This window comes from Chelonia mydas, chromosome 11 (assembly GCF_015237465.2).
Source record: "Chelonia mydas isolate rCheMyd1 chromosome 11, rCheMyd1.pri.v2, whole genome shotgun sequence".
Lineage (NCBI taxonomy): Eukaryota > Metazoa > Chordata > Testudines > Cheloniidae > Chelonia > Chelonia mydas.
The window spans coordinates 74,285,801-74,304,816 of NC_051251.2; the positions used below are offsets into that span (position 1 = coordinate 74,285,801).

The window sequence follows — 19,016 nt, forward strand, 5'->3', positions numbered from 1 at the left end:
AACTGCCAGCAACTGGACACATCAGATCATGACCCTGTCGAAGGAGGAGAGGCAGTGTTTTGGGGGTGCCTCAGATGTTGGACCATACTGCAGTGGTCAGGACTCGGTGTTGCTGTGGATTTTGTATTGTTAACTGTACTTGTGTTACGTTGCATATGGAGATAACCTATAAGTAATAAGCCCTCCAAACCCTGCAGTGTACTAGACAACCCGGACCCAACCTTCTCGGGCCCACTCTAATGGGAAGTCTGGAACACTAATTGGAATAGGTGTGGTATGCCCGTACGAGAGAAGGTGCAGGGCACTAGAGTACACAAGGGGCAGTGGGACAAATGGAATATCGACACCTTCCACCTTGATGCCTGGCCCTATCAGGAAATGTGTCGCCATATGTCCTATGCTTTTCCAGGGATACCTGGGCAGGAGGATCCCAAAAGAAAAGAAAAAAAAGGGGTGGAGTGTTCGGATATAGATATTCAGGCCTGTCTGTAAAGGCCTAGACTCTAGGAATTTAGGTGTATTCTTATCACTTGGCTAGTTCTAGAGGTATAAAAGAAAGAATCAAAATCACTGTCTGCCGGTGTAAGGTCCTTCTCTTACTGTGACAGTCTGAGGCCCTGTTCTTAGGCTAAGGCCTTTGGCTAAGCAGCAGAGGCAGCCATAAGCTGGGAAGCGACCGGTCACATCCTCACATTCCAAACTAGTCACATTGAAAGAATGTGCTATTGGGCTGTTAGGAATACAATCCTGTCCTGATAGTGCCAATCACCTCCATAGAAAGGGAAATGCCTAGAAAATGTAAAAGGAAACTTAGTTTGATAGCATCCTGTCTGGCAAGAACTCACTTATCAATAGCCGGGATGTGAAATCCTCACTTCTGTATTGTTTTGTCATTATAGTTCCCACTTTGCTATTGTTTGTCTGTATAATCTCTGTCTGGTTCTGTGATTGTTCCTGTCTGCTGCATAATTAATTTTGCTGGGTGTAAACTAATTCAGGTGGTGGGATATAATTGGTTACATAATCATGTTACAATATGTTAGGATTGGTTAGTTAAATTTCAGGAAAATGATTGGTTAAGATATAGCTAAGCTGAACTCAAGTTTTACTACATAGTCTGCAGTCAATCAGGGAGCGGGTGGGTGGGTGAGGGATGGAAACAGGGAATGGGGGTGGGGAAATTGGAATCATGTTTGGCTAAGGGCAGGAATGGGAACAGGGACACAGGTGTAAGGCTCTGTGGTGTCAGAGCTGGGAAGGGGGATACGAAGGAAGGACCCTGAATCATGCTTGCTGGAAGTTCACCCCAATAAACATCAAATTGTTTGCACCTTTGGACTTCGGGTATTGTTGTTCTCTGTTCATGCGAGAAGGACCAGGGAAGTAAGTGGGTGAAGGAATAAGCCCCCTAACAGAAGTGACCTGCCCAGGGCCCCACAGCAGGGCAGTGGGAGTGCCAGAAAGAGAAGTCAGTAGCCCTGCAAGCTCTGCTCTGAGGCCTGGCTCAAGCCTTCTCCCTGTTGCCTGCGGCTCAGTGGAGCTTCTTCCCTGCGGGGGACGGAACCAACCAGGGTCCTTCTCTTGGCACCTGCTGACTCCGCCCCCGGGGGCCCGCTTAGCACCTGAGTCTCAAGGGCTGCTGTGCCCTGGGGAACAGTGTCGTGGGACCTGGGGAACAGTGTCGTGCCCGATAACAGACTGGGATTGTCGTCCGTGCACAAGGGTACAAATCAATCACAATCCCCCAGTAACAACACAACAGGTGAGGGAGCTAACTGGGGAGAGGGAAGAAAGGGCTGGGGCTAAGGAAAGAACAGGAGCAACTAGACCAATAACCCACCAACAATAACAGCATTTACCAGGGGCCCAACCTCCACACAACCAGCTCCCTCCCAGCTGACAGACGTGGCCCAGTGGCCACCAATAGGGTTCAAAGTCTCCTTTTGTAGAAGAGTGGGAAGGTCAATGGGCAAAGGTACCAGTCAGATCTGTGTTCTTGGGGAGCCAGGGTGCAGTGTCGGGTCTGTCTGACTCATGAAACCCCCGCCCAACCAGTCTCTGCTTGAACCAAAACCGATCGGAGAAAAGACTTGCAGAGAGCAGTGAAGCGTGTTGGGAGACACACCTAGACCCCTCCTGACCAGGGTGACAAGATTAAGACTTCTCCATTAGCATACAAAATGCAGAGGAGAGGCAACTCCCCTAGCCTCATTTGCATGACAGATGGGACAGGGAGACTTCTCCATGAGCATACAGAATGGTGAAGAGAAAACCGCACTGAACTATGGGACTGGAAAAGCAGGGAAGCACTGCATCATGGGGGATCTCTGCTCCAGATGTCACTGTACCTACTACACCTGTGAGGCTAGAAATCAAGAACTGTGAGATCTGTTAATGGCCAGTGACCAGAAGGCAGGAGCACAGCCCTTACCTGAGGCTACAGAAGCTGCAGAAGCAATTAGAATGCAAAAGTCAGCAAATAAACAGCAACTGGAGCATGAACAGAAAGGAGCAGAAATTCAATGGCTGGAAAACAAAAGATAGCCGAGACAGAGAGACAAGCTGATGAAAGGAAGAAAAAAGGTCACCTGATGCAAAAGGAGACAGCCAGACTTCAGCTCCAAGTCAGAAAAGCAATGGAAGAAGAGCAGAAAGTGTATCCTCGTGAAAGTCCAGTTTATAACGATGTTGGTATGTTGTATAACTCTGAGCAGCTGTCTGAGTGTAACCGAATGTACCCCAACACCTTTTAAGTAAATGCTGTTACTGTGCGTTCAGTAGGGGGTGCCCCATAAATTGTGCCAATGCTCTGTATGGAAGTGGTAGTGAAAAATTCATCGAGAGTGTGCAAGTCAACGGTAAAAGCTGTTGAGGGCAAATTATGTCTTCTAACATGGCTCTAGTTAAGCAGATCCTTGTCAAAGAGGAAGATTCCTTCCCAAATCAGAGTGTGAATGTTGTAGTCTTCTATGAGTTTACTGTAAGCGTGCCTTTAGCCAGAATCCACCTTGAATGTTTTTCAACCTGTGCTGGTTGAGAATAGTGCAGTTGTCTCAGAGTTGGTTCTGGATTTAACTAAGGCCCAGGAAGGGACTGCTCCTAAGTTTGTGTCTGTTAGGGAGAATGGCACTGTAACTAGGGTGCATCCAGTTAGTGTCCTAGCAAAATCCCAGAGACCAGACAATTCTGGTGCTTGTATTTTGCTTCTTACTAATGTGTGGCTGGGAAAGGGTGTAGCAACTCTGTCTAATCAGGGTGATAGCCTCGCCAGGGCTCAAGGAGAGCAGAAAGGAGATTTAATTTTGTTACCTACTGATGGTGTGGAAACTGGTAGCCGGAAGGACAAGATTCCTGAGCTTGTGTGTGGCAAAGGAAAGGAGAATGCTTCTAACCTTCTATCTAGGAAGTCTAGAAGTTTGCCTGAAAGGGGATTGTGTAGGAATCCGCCTGATGGGCCAGAGGTGATTCTGGATGTAAGTGCGAGCCAGAAAGAGCCTGTGGTTGCTCAGGGAAGTGTTCCTTTAGAGCAAGCCCTAGGTGAAGAGGGTAAAGGCAGAATTTCTGTGAGGGGTGAATTGCTGCTTCGAAAACCTCCTGAGGAAAGGAATTCTCATGGTAGTCTTTGCAAGCAGTTGACTGCAACCGAAGGATGTGAAAGGGATTTACTCAAGAAAGTTTCAGTTCCTAAGAGCCAGAAATTTTCTGTTGTGAATGGATGCACTGACTTTCCTTTTGAAAGCTCCAGTGTGGAAAGCTTTGAGAAGGTCTCAGATGGAGTGAAAGCTGTGAAGAAAGTTGAAGAGTCCTTGAAGCAAGTGGCTGTGTTTGGCCAGCTTGTTGGGGAGACAAGGTTGTTGGGAGAGGAATGTCTCCATGCTGATTCTGTAAGTGAGCAGTCTGTGTCTCAGGTTCAGAGGGAAGACTGGGTAGCTGAGTCTGCAGAGCAGAACAGCTGGGCAGTTAATCTCTCGAGAATGCAGGGGATGGCAGGTGAAGTCTCATCTTTAGACACTTTGGATAGGACTTGTAGTCTCTCCGTGAACTTAACATCTGATGCCACGTGGAAGCAGAGGTTGGTGAGGGAAGGACAACAAAACTTTGAGTCTGGCTTGTTCGTGAAAATGGATGATTTCTCTTGAAGACAGAGTCCAGCCTGGGAATTGGTAGCAGTGAAGGATCTGAACGTTGGTGAACAGGCTCCTGTCTGTGGTAATGCAAATTACTTGGCTGGCAGGGAGAAGAAGGACCTGCTAATAGCTGGTTTCAGAGTAGCAGCCCTGTTAGTCTGTATCCGCAAAAAGAAAAGGAGTACTTGTGGCACCTTAGAGACGAACCAATTTATTTGATCATAAGCTTTTATGAGCTACAGCTCGCTTCATCGAATGCATCTCTGTGCTAATAGCTGTTAGCAGAGAGAGCGCACCCAATCAGCCAGTGAATTCTGTTAAGCAAGGGAAATCAGGGCAAGGAGGAAAGAGAGACCTTAATTTTGCAGAGGGAAGCCACAGGCTGACCCTAAAAGGCCCAAACCCCAATGGTATTGAGCCAAAGGTGTGGCATGACAAAAAAGATTGTAAATGGACACTTGCATTGAATTTGTTGTGATTGCTAATAGTCATTCTTGTCACTAATGTGTTGCTATGAGCAGAAACTGTAAAAATGTACAATGTGCCTAATCTTTTGGAAAATCCCTTGAATATGTTAAAAGTGATACATAAGAACATAGTTGATGCTAAAAGGCCTTGTTATACTGATGTTTCAAACTAAGTGCCTGTAAAGAGTCTTGGAACTTTTCACAGGGGAAAAGACGTTCCAAACCTGATGTGCTGTATGAAAGGGGAAACTGAGGCACACTACCATATTGCTTTCTCAGGTAAATGCCAAGATTTCTGTACTATGGAAAACATTAATATCTACATTGACTTGATGTTAATTGGGTTTCAAACATTTGCCAGAGCTTGTATGGATAAAGTAGCTATGTTCTTTCGCTCTTGGCAAGATCACATGAGACATACAGGAACCATGCTGCAAGAGCCGATTCAATCATGTTATTGAAGATGACTTTGAAAAACTATTTCTGTTACACACTGGCATGGCTTAAAGAAATACCACACAAATCCAAAGAGTCGGAGGGTGAGAGTTTGCTTGTTCTCCCCTGCATCCTTAAGCATTCAGCCAGACAACTGTTCTGCTCTGCGACACCCGGAATCAAATCTGTCCTCAGACCCTGAAGCGCAGACTGCTTACTTACAGAATGAGCATGGAGACATTCCTGTTCCAACACCATTGTCTTCCCAGCAAGCAGGCCAAATACAGCAACTTGCTCTTAGGGCTGTTTAAATTCCTTAACAACTTTTACTCCATCTGAGACCTTCTCAAAGCTATCCACACTGGATCTTTCAAAAAGAAAGTCAGTGGATCCATTTACAACAGAAGATCTCTGGCTCTTAGGAACTGAAACTTGCTTGATTAATGACAGGTTTCAGAGTAGCAGCCGAGTTAGTCTGTATCCGTAAAAAGAAAAGGAGGACTTGTGGCACCTCAGAGTAACAAATTTTTTAGAGCATAAGCTTGATTAAAATTCGTTGATTAAATCTCTTTCACCCCCTTCGGTTGCAGTCAACTGCTTGCAGGGACCACCCTGAAGATTCCTTTCCCCGGGAGCTGGTGTAAGGAAGTTATTGCCTAAGGATCTTATGACCGGGGAAAATATTAAAGCTTTCTTCAGTCCAGGAAACCACTCACAGGAAAGGAATGATCCTGTTACACACTAAGGGCAAAGCGAAAAAGAGCAGCAGTTTGTCTGTGGGGAGTGGGAATGTGCCTGGTAAGGAGATTTGGGATGAGCCTAGGCAGCCTTGTGAGCTGAAGGCGAGGATAGTGGCAGATGAGTGTCCCCATACCTTACCTGTTACCTGTGTGGAGAATTGTGAGAGTGAAGGAAATGTGCCTTTGTCTGTCAGGGGTATTGACTTGCCTATGGAGAGAGCTACCCCGGTCTCCAAGCAGTTGTCTGGGAACAGCCCTGTGCGCTGGGACAAGGGAAATGAGATCCCAAACTGGGTGTCTGGTCAAGGAGAATGTGTCTCCGTCTCTTCTTTGTCTGTGGAGCAGACAGAAGGGGCCTTTCAGCCTGTGCTGGTTGAGAACAGTGCAGTTGTGTCAGAGTTGGTTCTGGATTCAACTAAGGCCCAGGAAGGGAACGGTCCTAAGTTTGTGTCTGCTAGGGAGAATGGCACTGTAACTAGGTTGCATCCAGTCAGTGTCTTTGCAAAATCCCAGAGATCAGACAATTCTGGTGCTTGTATTTTGCCTCTTGCTAAAGTGTGGTTGGAAAAGGATGTAGCAACCCGGTCTCATCAGGGTGATAGCCTAGCCAGGGTCCAAGGAGAGCCTAAAGGTGATTTAACTTTGTTAGCTACTGACAGGTTGGAAATTTGTCGCAAGAAGGAAAGATTCCTGAGCAAGTGTGTGGCAAAGGGAAGGAGAATGTTTCTGACCTTTTGACGATGAAATCTAGCAGCTTGCCTGAAAGGGGATTGTAGAGAAATCCGCCTGATGAGCTCGAGGTGATCCTGGATGTAAGTGAGAGCCAGAAAGAGTCTGTTGTTGCTCAGGAAAGTGTTCCTTTGGAGCAAGCCCTCGGTGAAGAGGGTGAAGGCAGCATTTCTGTGAGGGCTGAATTGCTGCTTCGAAAAGCTCCTGGGGAAAGGAATCTTCAGGGTGGTCTCTGCAAGCAGTTGACTGCAACCGAAGGGGGTTGTCATAAATATAAAGGGAAGGCTGACCACCTTTAAATCCCTCCCGGCCAGAGGAAAAAAACCCTTTCACCTGTAAAGGGTTAAGAAGCTAAAGATAACCTCGCTGGTACCTGACCAAAATGACCAATGAGGAGAGAAGATCCTTTCAAAGCTGGATCCGGTGGGGGTGGGAGGCAGAACCAAAGGTTCTCTCTGTCTGTGCTGTTGCCTTTGTCCGGACCAGAGCAGGAATGCAGGTCAGAACTCCTGGAAAGGGTTAATAAGCAATCTAGTTAGATATGCGTTAGGTTCTGTTTTGTTTAACTGGCTGATAAAATAAGTTGTGCTGAATGCAATGGATATTCCTGTCTTTGTGTCCTTTTGGAACTTAAGGTTTTGCCTGGAGGGATTCTCTATGTTTTGAATCTGATTACCCTGTAAGGTATTTACCAGCCTGATTTCACAGAGGTGATTCTTTTACTTCAATTAAAATGTTTCTTTTAAGAACCTGATTGCTTTTTCCTTGTTCTTAAGATCCAAGGGTTTGGGTCTGTGATCACCGATGCAAATTGGTGAGGATTTTTATCAAGCCTTCCCCAGGAAAGGGGGTGTAGGGTTTGGGAGGATTTGAGGGGGGGAAAGACGTTTCCAAGCGGGCTCTTTCCCTGTTATATATTTGTTAGACGCTTGGTGGTGGCAGCAATAAAGTCCAAGGGCAAAAGGTAAAATAGTTTGTACCTTGGGGAAGTTTTAACCTAAGCTGGTAAAAATAAGCTTCGGGGGGTTTTCAGGCAGGTCCCCACATCTGTACCCTAGAGTTCAGAGTGGGGAAGGAACCTTGACAGCAAGTCAATACGCCTGACAGACACAGGCACATTTCCTTCACTCTCACAATTCTCCACACAGGTAACAGGTAAGGTATGGGGACACTCATCTGCCACTGTCCTCGCCTTCCCAAACTGCTGACTAGACAAAGCCATCAGCTCACAAGGCTGCCTAGGCTCATCCCAAATCTCCTGACCAGGCACATTGCCACTCCCCACAGACAAACTGCTGCTCTTCTCACTACCCTGAGCTACTTCCAGCAAATCACAGTTACCCTTTTCACCTTCACTTTCACAGGCTGTACTAGCCAACAAGCCATCACCCATCAAAAATCTACCCTTTCCTTCCTCAGTTAGGGCTTTAACCTGACCATCCACTTTCATCTGCTCCTGAGAAACATTTTCCTGACCAATGAGTTCTTTCTGTTCTAATTCCAGGTTCACTTCTGAGACATTAGACAGACATTCAGAAACTTCCTTCACAGCCCAATAGCTCTTTTCCTCAGACAAACCTTTGGAGAAACCCTCCCAAGGCAACTCACTGCCCATAATAGACACAGGTTTAAGATCATTTCTTTCCGGGAGTGGCTAGCTGGACTGAAAAAGCTTTAATATTTTCCCCAATCAAAAGATCCTTAGGCAATAACTTCCTGACACCAGCTATAACTTCATGCTTAGGAACCATTCCTTTCAAGGTGGATTCTGGCTAAAGGCACGCTTACAGTAAACTCACAGAGGACAGCAACATTCACACTTTGATTTGGGAAGTAATCTTCCTCTTTGACAAGATCTGCTTTAACCAGAGTGATGGTAGAAGCCATAATTTGCCCTCAACAGCTTTTACCATTGACTTTTACATTCTCTATGAATTTTTCATTACCACTCCCATACAGAGCATTGGCACAATTTATGGGGCACCCCCTACTGAACTCACAGTAAGAGCATTTACATAAAAGGTGGCAGTGTTGGGCTACATTTGGTTACACTCAGACAACTGCTCAGAGTTATACAACATACCAACATCATTATAAACTGGACTTTCAAGAGGATACACTTTCTGCTCTTCTTCCATTGCTTTTTTGACTTGGAGCTGAAGTCTGGCTGTCTGTCTCGTGTTGCATCTGGTGAGCTTTCTTCTTCCTTTCATCGGCTTCTTTTTCTCTCTCAGCAGCTTCTCTTTCGAGTTCAGCATTCCTTTCTTCGGCTTCTCTCTCCAGCTGGGCCAAGGCTTGCTTCTCTCTCATTCGAATATTTCCCAAGTTTTGTTCATGCTCAAGTTGCAGTTTATATGCTGCCTTTTGCATTCTAATTGCTTCTGCAGTTTCTGTAGCCTCAGGTAAGGGCTGTGCTCCTGCCTTCTGATCACTGGCCATTAACAGATCTCCCAGTTCTTCATTTGTAGCTTTCTTTCTGAAGCTTATCCTCTTTTCTGAACACAAAACTTTCAGGGCTTTTTTGTCAAGGCCTCATGTGCTCTTTGCTTAAGCATTTGAACTGCTCTTTAACCAACCAAACTCTCAGTACCAAAATTCAAATTTGGATAGCGTGGGGTTCTGACCCGAAACTTAATTGACCTGGGTCTGTGGATCCTGCCGACTACACCACTGTAACGATGCTGGTTTTGGCGGGACCCAACTGAGAGTGCCAATTCAGGACAAATTGCTTAGAGCAGGGCAGTTGCAGCCTAAGGCTGGGGTTTCTATGCAGACCAAGGGAAACCAAACCAGCCAAGCAGAGAAGACTTTGGTTTTACCCCGCTGGCTAACCACAAGTCACACAAGAATTCCCTTCAATACTCCAGTTTCCCAGTATCACCACCAGGGCCAATCGTTATGAGGAGAAATGGTTATGAAAACCAATACCCCAGTAAAAGAAAAAAGGTTCTCTCGATCCCGAAGGACCAAGCCCCAGACCCAGCTCAATATACAAATCAGATCTCAACCATGAATCACACTGTTGCCAATCCTTTAGAATCTAAAATCTAAAGGTTTATTCATTAAAGGAAAAAGATATCGATGAGAGCTAGAATTGGTTACATGGAATCAATTACATACAGTAAGGGCAAAAGTCTTGGTTCAGGCTTGTAGCAGTGATGGAATAAACTGCAGGTTCAAATCCAGTCTCTAGAGAACATCCCCAGCTGGGATGGGTCATCAGTTCTTTGTGTAGAGCTTCCGTTTGTAGCAAAGTCCCCCCAGCGGTAAGAAGCAGGATTGAAGACAAGATGGAGGGGCTGCAGCAGCTTTTTATAGTCTCTTGCCATGTGGTCTTTCTTCCTTTGTTTCAAAGACAAGCTGTCCACCACATGGCCTGGAAAAACCTCAGAGTTCTGTCCATAGGCATGTCCCTGCACACCTTGCTGAGTCACAAGGTGTGTCTGCTGTCTCTCACTGGGTCAGTTGTACAGAGGATGGTCCTTAATGGGCCATCAAGGAGGCTAGGCAGAGCTGACACCAACTTGTCTGGGGTGTCACCCAGAAGCATAGCATAAGTTTGAAATACAGACAGTATAGAGCCAATATTCATAACTGTAACTACAAAAATGATACACACATATAGACAGCATCATCATAACCAGCAAACCATAACCGTGTCTTACACACCTCATGTGACCCCCTTTATATAAGATTTGGTGCCACTACAGGACCTAGGTTGCAACAATGATCTATACGGTTCCAGTCAATAACGTCCCAACACGTTAAAAGGAATACATGAGAACACACTTTGTGTTAAAAGGCCTTGTTATACTAATGTTTCACAGTTCATGCCTCTAAGCAGTACTGGATCTTTTCACAGAAGACAAGACATTCCAAGTCTAACGTGCTGTCTGAAAAGGGAAACTGAGGCACACTACCATATTGCTTTTACGGATGAATGCCAAGATTCCTGTACTTTGAACAACGTTAATGTCTTCATTGACTTGATGTTAATTGGGTTCCAAACATTTGCCAGAGCTTGTATGACAAACTAGCTATGTTCTTTAGCTCTCAGCAAGATCACATGAGACATGCATCCTCTTCAAAGTCCAGTTTATAACGATGTTGGTATGTTGTATAACTCTGAGCAGTTGTCTGAGTGTAACCAAATGTACCCCAACACTGCCACCTTTTATGTAAATGCTCTTACTGTAGAGGGTGACTCCATAAATTGTGCCAATGCTCTGTATGGAAATGGTCATGAAAAATTCATAGAGAGTGTAAAAGTCAATGGTAAAAGCTTTTTAGGGAAAATTATGGCTTCTAACATGGCTCTAGTTAGGCAGATCTTGTGGTTAGCTAATGAATAAAAGAAAAGTCTTCTCTGTTTGGCTGGTTTGGTTTGCCCTGGTATGCAATGGAACCCCAGCCTTGAGCTGTAACTGCCCTGCTTAAAGTAACTTGTCCTGAGTCGGCAGGTCCCACCAGTTGGGTCCTCCCAGAACCAGCATCCTTACAGCCTGCACACACCCAGCTCAGCAGTTATCAGACAATTCTAGTCATGAATCCTTGATTGATATCCAAAATACTGAAGCAGCCTAATTGCATTGTGAGCTCCCTGGAGCAAACCACCACCCACATCCAAGAGTGATCACCTCCTATTGACTAGCCTAAAGAAAACCCTTCAGTCATCAGTTTAGCCATAAACAAATCTTTTACCTAAGTTAAAGAACCCTGTAGCGCCCCAAATCCTGGGGGGTTAGCTCCTCAAGTGGGTTACGACCCATACAATTGTGACATGAAAGTGGGGATAGGGATGTGCTACACCTGTGGCAGATAAGGGTTGCAGCTTGAAAGTGCTGCTTGACCTAGCCTATGGAGCCCAGGAACATGTAAGGGTGACAGCTTAAAAGTGCTTGTTAGAGAGCTTATTCCTTCACTCTCCCACTTCCCTGGTCCTTCTCGCATGGACGGAGAGCAGCAATACCCGAAATCGGAAGGTGCAAACAATTCGATGTTTATTGGGGTGAACTTCCAGCAAGCTTAAATCCAAGTTCCTTTTTCCTTATTTTCGAATCCCAACTTACTTCCTGTTTGCCCCTAATTTATAAACGAATATTCTTAGCTATACCTTAACCAATCATTCTACTAAAAGAACAGGAGGACTTGTGGCAGGAGTACTTAGAGACTAACAAATTTATTTGAGCATAAGCTTTCGTGAGCTAAGCTTATGCTCAAATAAATTTGTTAGTCTCTAAGGTGCCACAAGTCCTCCTTTTCTTTTTGCGAATACAGACTAACAGGGCTGCTGCTCTGAAACCAATCATTCTACTGAAATTTACCTAACCCACCCTAAGATATTGTAACATGATTAGCTAACCAATTATATCCCACCATCTTAATTAGTTTAAACCCAGCAAAATTATTTATACAGCAGACAGAAACAATCACAGAAGCAGACAGAGACCATGCAAATAAACAATAGCAAAGTGGGAACTATCATGACAAAACAATACAGAAATGAGGATTTCACAACTACATCTATAAAGACATAAGGGTTTCCCAGCTGTGTCTATTGACAAGTGAGTTCTTTCAGACAGAAAACTATCAACGTAAATTTCCTTTTACATCTTCTAGGCTCTTCCCTTTCTCTGGAGGTGATAGATCGGATCACCTTCCTAACAGCCCCATATTGGCTAGTCTGGAATGTGAGGAGGTGACCGTACGCTTCCCAGCTTATGGCTGCCTCTGCTGCTTAGCCAAAGGCCTTAGACTGTCACAGCGAGACAAGGCCCTTACACAGATTCTTTCTTGTATACCTCTATTACTAGCGAAATGATAAACATAGACCTACATTCTTAGAGTCTAGGCCTTTACAGACAGACCTGAATATCTATATCCTAACACTCCACCCCTTTTTTTCCTTTTGGGATCCTCCTGCCCAGGTATCCCTGGAAAAGCATAGGACATATGGCGACGCACTTTCTGATAGGGCCAGGCATCAAGGTGGAAGGTGTCGATGCTCCATCTGTCCCACTGCCCCTTGTGTAGTACCAGGCCCTGCACCTTCTCTCGAATGAGCATACCACACCTATTCCAATTCGTGTTCCAGACTTCCCAGTATAGTGGGCTCAAGAAGGTTGGGTTCGGGTTGTCTAGTACACTGGAGGGGCGGGAGGGGTTTACTACATTACTTATAGGTTATAATTAGTGGCTGTTCTCTAGGGGGTTGTGCCCCCCTTGATCGTTTCCATATGCAATGTAACACATATAGTTAACAATACACCAGCTGCTATGATAATCCACAGCAACACCGAGAGTCCTGACCACTGCAGTATGGTCCAACATCCTGGCCACCATCAAAAACACTGCTTCTCCTCCTTTGATAAGGTTAAAATTTTGTCAGCGCCATCCTGTAGTGTGTATTGTAAGTGTGTCCAACTCTTGGAGCTTGCAGCAAGTTGCTCTTGTAATCTTTGTGTACTTTTGTCCATATTGTGTGTCCATTGAATATCCATAGTGAAATTTGGTATTGTCCAAACCAATTCAACTACTTGGTACGGTATGGGGTAGTAGGTGCTGGTTCGATTGTTTACAACGATTAAGTCCACTGATCCACTGGTGCACCACAGTCCAGGTGGCAGTGTATAGAAGTTCATAATTTGGTCATACACTGGAAGGATTTTGCCTCCTAGTGTTATATTGCAGACTTGCATACATTCCCAACAGAATACACCGTACCCCATATACATTACCCATAAATGCCCCCCCTTTGCAATAGGCCATTGATCCTGCTCCTCCATAGTCATAGGAGAGGGGCACATTCATATTCCTCCTCTGCGTATGCAACTGCTTAATGTGATGACAGTCGAATTTACCCCATTCCACCCCCCCCCCCCCACCTATTTCCTAGTGGCTCCCAACATGCTCCCCCTTCCCTAATTACTCAAATAGGGTTCAAGGGAACCACCTTATTTGCATTTCCTTCCCATGGTATCATAGTAACAATTACACAAGAACTGTCCCCACAGGTCGGGGATATTATTTTCCAGGTAGATGGGTATCTTTTTGCAATTGTGGATAAATATGGGCTAGCCTCCCGATTTAATACTGAAGGCTATTGCTCTGACCAAGCATCTCTCATAATATCCATTAACATGATTAACTGAACATTTTGAATACCTACACACACTTCTCAGCATGTTAGTCTTCTGAAGCCATCCCCTACCCATGTCACCAGGTCCCCTGCCCAGTGAGTTAACTGCAAATTTACCTCTAGTGCTGTCCTCCACCCTGGGGCAACTGCTGACAGTTGCTGTGCCATTAATCCATTAATTTGTTCTTGAAATTTCACATTTTGGCTCACTAATTGTTTGGTTACCCACTCGTCCCCCAGATTCCATGTACCCAGCATAGTGTTCCCCGCTGCCCACAATCCCCTTTTCCGACGATGATTCCAGGTTTGTCCCCTCACCCACCCACTTCCTGATTGACTGCAGACTACATAGTAAAACTTGAGTTCCGCTTAGCTATACTTTAACCAATCATTTTCCTGAAATTTAACTAACCAACCCTAACATATTGTAACATGATTAGCTAACCAATTATATCCCACCACCTTAATTAGTTTACACCCAGCAAAATTAATTATACAGCAGACAGAAACAATCACAGAACCAGACAGAGACCATGCAAATTAGCAATGGCAAAGTGGGAACTATCATGACAAAACAATACAGAAGTGAGGATTTCACAACTACATCTATAAAGACATAAGGGTTTCCCAGCTGTGTCTATTGATAAGAGAGTTCTTACCAGACAGGAAACTATCAACCTAAATTTCCTTTTACATCTTCTAGGCTCTTCCCTTTCTGTGGAGGTGACAGATCAGATCACCTTCCTAACAGCCCCATAGTGACTAGTTTGAAATGTGAGGATGTGACCGAACACTTCCCAGCTTATGGCTGCCTCTGCTACTTAGCCAAAGGCCTCTGACTGTCACAGCGAGACAAGGCCCTTACACAGATTCTTTCTTGTATACCTCTATTACTAGCGAAATGATAAACATAGACCTACAGTCTTAGAGTACAGACCTTTACAGACAGGCCTGAATATCTATATCCTAACAGTGCTGATTGACCCGGTCTGCTCTGACTTACTCTGTTAATGTGTGTGCGTGTTCATCTGGTTGTAGGGCTGGAGGAACCCAGCCCTGGGGAACCTAGGTCCTACAGGACAACTCCATTAGGAGGGTGTAATGGGGCAGCTGCCCCACTCCTGGAAAATCTGGGTTAAAAGCAGCCCTGGAGAGGGCTGCAGCAGGGAAAGGGATTAAGAAGAGCTGGAGGAAGCTGAGTGTGTAGGTGAGCACAGCTGTGGCCAGCTCAGTTCCGGCCAGCAGGCAGGGGAGTCTTACTCTAGCCCTGGATGGGAAGGGCTAGCTGCCTGGGAGCAAAGTACCTGAAGCAGAGCAGTGTTGGGGAAGGGCAAAAGGGAGCTCCAGCCTGATAAACCCCCAGGCTGCAGGCCTTGTTGAAGGTCTATGAAAGGTACAGGGGCTGCAGAGGGGTACCCCAGGGATAGGCAGAGGCACCTAATCCTAACCCCTTATCAGTGATGAGTGGCCATTACAGGTTGCAATCTGTCCCAGTGAGTGGGGACTAGATGATGACTAGCAGTAGCCACTGAGGCAAGGTGGGTATAGAGGGTTGGGAGTTCCCCTGGGAGGGGAGACCCAGAGTGTGGGGGTACTGCTGGGGCAGAACCCCAGGGTAAAGGACACCAGGGTAAAGGATGACCAGCAGGAGGTGCCGCACCAGGGAGTCGCCGCCTCGTGACAGAAGGGACTTGCAGAAGGGAGGAGTAGCGCTCCATATGAACACACAAGTGACATAAGCAGTGCATGGATAGAATTACAGAACCCCCTGCTCCCCAGAAGAGTAACCCTAATAAAGGAGCCTACCCCACAGTAACGGGCAAATCTGGTCCCAGCAAATCTGGTCCCAGCCCGTCCCCGGCTGTGTTGCGTCTCCCTCTGCTCCACTCCACCAACAGCCAACAATCCAATGTCAACCAAGCCCATTGTCTCCGAGCGCTGGCTTCTGATTGGCTCCCCGCGTGTTCCGTCTGCGCCCGGCATTCCAGGCCTCCTGGGACGCGGGATCCTGAGCTCTGCAGCCATCGCTGCTGTAGGCCGGGGCGAGTCCCCTCCAGGCCGTGGCGGATGAACTCCCGGGCCCAGGGGGCCCATGCCCAGGGGCCTCGGGCAACTTGGGGGGCCCTGGGAAAATCTCATGATGCTCCCATGAGCATCATGGGAGCATCATGAGGGCAGGACGATTTAGCTGCTGTGCCCCCTCTTCTGCTGGCCGTGCATGGGTTAAGGCTTCTTGGGTGAGCCGGTGTGGGGATCAGCTGGTGAGTGCGGCTGGGGGAGCACCAACAGACGCTACCTCCCTCTCCTGCTTCTTGTTTTCTTTGCTGCTGCCCATGACTTTTCACCAGCGCTGGGGACGGGCCCCCTCTGCATCCTCCCTGGCCTGTCCGGGCATCCAGGGCTCGGTGGCAAAGGAAGATGGGGAGTACCACCTCCTGGGGAGTCTCCTCCAGCCCCAAGCTGCATGGGAATCAGTGGTGCCGGAACTAGGAGTCCAGGGGGCCAGGGCCCTCCCACTTTTTCACTGGGGCAGACTCTGTTCCCTTCCCCCCGAGGCCCCACCCCGCAGCCAGGCCAGTGTAGAGCCTGGCCAGGGACCCCGGGCTGCTGTAAGGAGCTGCGGTGGACCCTCCACCTGCCCAGGGTGTGGGGGGGCTGAGAGCACCCCCCGGCCTGTGTCCCCATCTCTGGCGCTCCCCACCCGCCTGGGGCAGGTGGCGGGTCTGCCCCTCTGCGTCTTCTCACAGCTGTGCGCGTAGCTCTCCCTGACCCGGCTTTGTCCTGGGGACTCAGAGCTGCAGCCCGGCCACAGTAAGAGCTGTGGGGGTTCCGGGGGACCGGGACACAGGCAGGGGCCTGCTTTTCACCCAACCTCCACCCCGTGTCGGGGGGCAGGCTCCCCAGCCCCGCTCCGCCTTCCAGCTTGGCCATGGGTGAGGCCTTGCTGAGTGTGAGACATCCCGGGGTGGAGCCCCCTGCTCCTGTTACACACTAAGGGCAAACCAAACCAGCCAAAGAGAGAAGACTTTGGTTTTCTCCCACTGGCTAACCACAAGTCACACAAGCAATTCCCTTCTACACTACAGAAAAAAGTTATTGAACTGGCACTCTCAGTTTGGTCCCACCAGAGCCAGCATCCTTACAATGGAGTCGTCGTGTTTGGGTCCACAGAACCAGGTCAATTAAGCTTTGGGTCAGAACCCCACGCTATCCAAACTGGAATTTTGGTCTTGAGAGTTTGGTTGGTTAAAGGCAGTTGCAATGGGAGAGCAAAGAGCGTATGAGGCCTTGACAAAAAAGCCCTGAAAGATTTGTGTTCAGAAAAGGGGATAAGTTTTAGAGAGAAAGCTACAAATCAAGAACCGCGAGATCTCTTTTGGCCAGTGATCAGAGGGCAGGAGCACAGCCCTTACCTGATACTACAGAAGCTGCAGAAGCAATTAGAATGCAAAAGGCAGCAAATAAACTGCAATTTGAGCATGAACGGAAATGAGCAGAAATTCGATGGCTGGAAGACAAAAGAAAGCTGAGATAGAGAGACAAGCTGATGAAAGGAAGAAGAAAGCTCACCAGATGGAACAGGAGACGGCCAGACTTCAGCTGCAAGTCAAAAAAGCAATGGAAGAAGAGCAGAAAGTGTATCCTCTTGAAAGTCCAATTTACAAGGATGTTGGTATGTTGTATAACTCTGAGCAGTTGTCTGAGTGTAACCGAATGTACCCCAACACTGCCACCTTTTATGTAAATGCTGTTACTGTACAGGGTGACTCCATAGATAGTGCCAATGCTATGAATGGAAGTGGTCGTGAAAAATTCATGGAGCGTATAAAAGTCGATGATAAAAGCTGTTGAGAGAAAATTATGGCTTCTAACATGGCTCTAGTTAAGCAGATCTTGTCAAAGAGGAAGATTACTTCCCAAATCAGAGTGTGAATGTTGTAGTCCTCTCTCAGTTTACTGTAAGCGTGCCTTTAGCCAGAATCCACCTTGAATGGAATGGTTCCTAAGCATGAAGTTATAGCTGGTGTAAGGAAGTTATTGCCAAAGGATCTTATGACTGGGGAAAATATTAAAACTTTCTTCAGTCCAGGAAACCACTCACAGGAAAGGAATGATCTTCAACCTGTGTCTATTGTGGGCCATGATTTGCCTGGGGAGGGCTTCTCCCAATATTTGTCTAAGGAAAAGAGCAGTTGGTCTGGAAATGAAGTTTCTGAATGTCTGTCTAATATCTCAGAAGTGAATCTGGAATTAGATGAAGCACAGAAAGAACTCATTGGTCAGGAGAATGTTTCTCGGGAGCTGATGAAAGTGGATGGTCAGGTTAAAGCCCTAACTGAGGAAGGAAAGGGTGAAATATTGTTGGCTAGTACAGCTTATCAAAGTGAAGCTGAAAAGGGTAACTGTGATTTGCTGGAAGTAGCTCAGAGTAGTCAAAAGAGCAACAGTTTGTCTGTGGAGAGTGGCAATGTGCCTGGTAAGGAGATTTGGGATGAGTCTGCGTAGCCTTGTGAGCTGACGGCTTTGTCTAGTCAGCAGTTTGGGAAGGCAAGGATAGTGGAAGATGAGTGTCCCTACACGTTACCTGTGTGGAGAACTGTAAGAGTGAAGGAAATGTGCCTGTGTCTGTCAGGAGTATTGACTTGCCTATGCAGGGAGCTACCCCGATCTCCAAGCAGTTGTCTGCGAACAGCCCTGTGTGCTGGGACAATGGAAATGAGATCCCAAGCTGGGTGTCTGGTGAAGGAGAGTGTGTCTCCGGCTCTTCTTTGTCTGTGGAGCAGACAGAAGGGGCCTTTCAGCCTGTGCTGGTTGAAAACAGTGGAGTTGTCTCAGAGTTGGTTCTGGATTCATCTAAGGCCCAGGAAGGGAATGGTCCTAAGTTTGTGTCTGCTAGGGAGAATGGCACTTTCACTAGGGTGCATCCAGTTAGCGTCATAGCAAAATCCCAGAGACGAAACAATTCTGGTGCTTGTATTTTGCCTCTTGCTAAAGTGTGGTTGGAAAAGAATGTAGCAACCCGATCTAATCAGGGTGATAGCCTAGCCAGGGCGCAAGGAGAGCCTAAAGGTGATTTAACTGTGTTAGCTACTGACAGGTTGGAAACTTGTCGCAAGAAGGAAAAGATTCCTGAGCATGTGTGTGGCAAAGGGAAGGAGAATGCTTCTGACCTTTTGACGATGAAATCTAGCAGTTTGCCTGAAAGGGGATTGTAGAGAAATCCGCCTGATGAGCTCGAGGTGATCCTGGATGTAAGTGAGAGCCAGAAAGAGTCTGTTGTTGCTCAGGAAAGTGTTCCTTTGGAAAAAGAAAAGGCGTACTTGTGGCACCTTAGAGACTAACCAATTTATTTGAGCATGAGCTTTCGTGAGCTACAGCT

The 19,016-nt window shown here is 46.8% G+C and overlaps 1 long non-coding RNA gene across 1 annotated transcript; it reads left to right on the forward strand.

Annotated features, from left to right (window-relative positions):
* Positions 1-5,407: 5,407 nt before the first annotated feature.
* On the forward strand, positions 5,408-19,016 carry LOC122462475. Its single transcript, XR_006285023.1, has 3 exons — positions 5,408-5,512; positions 7,341-7,348; positions 18,947-19,016. It is a non-coding gene; the product is annotated as an uncharacterized LOC122462475 (long non-coding RNA).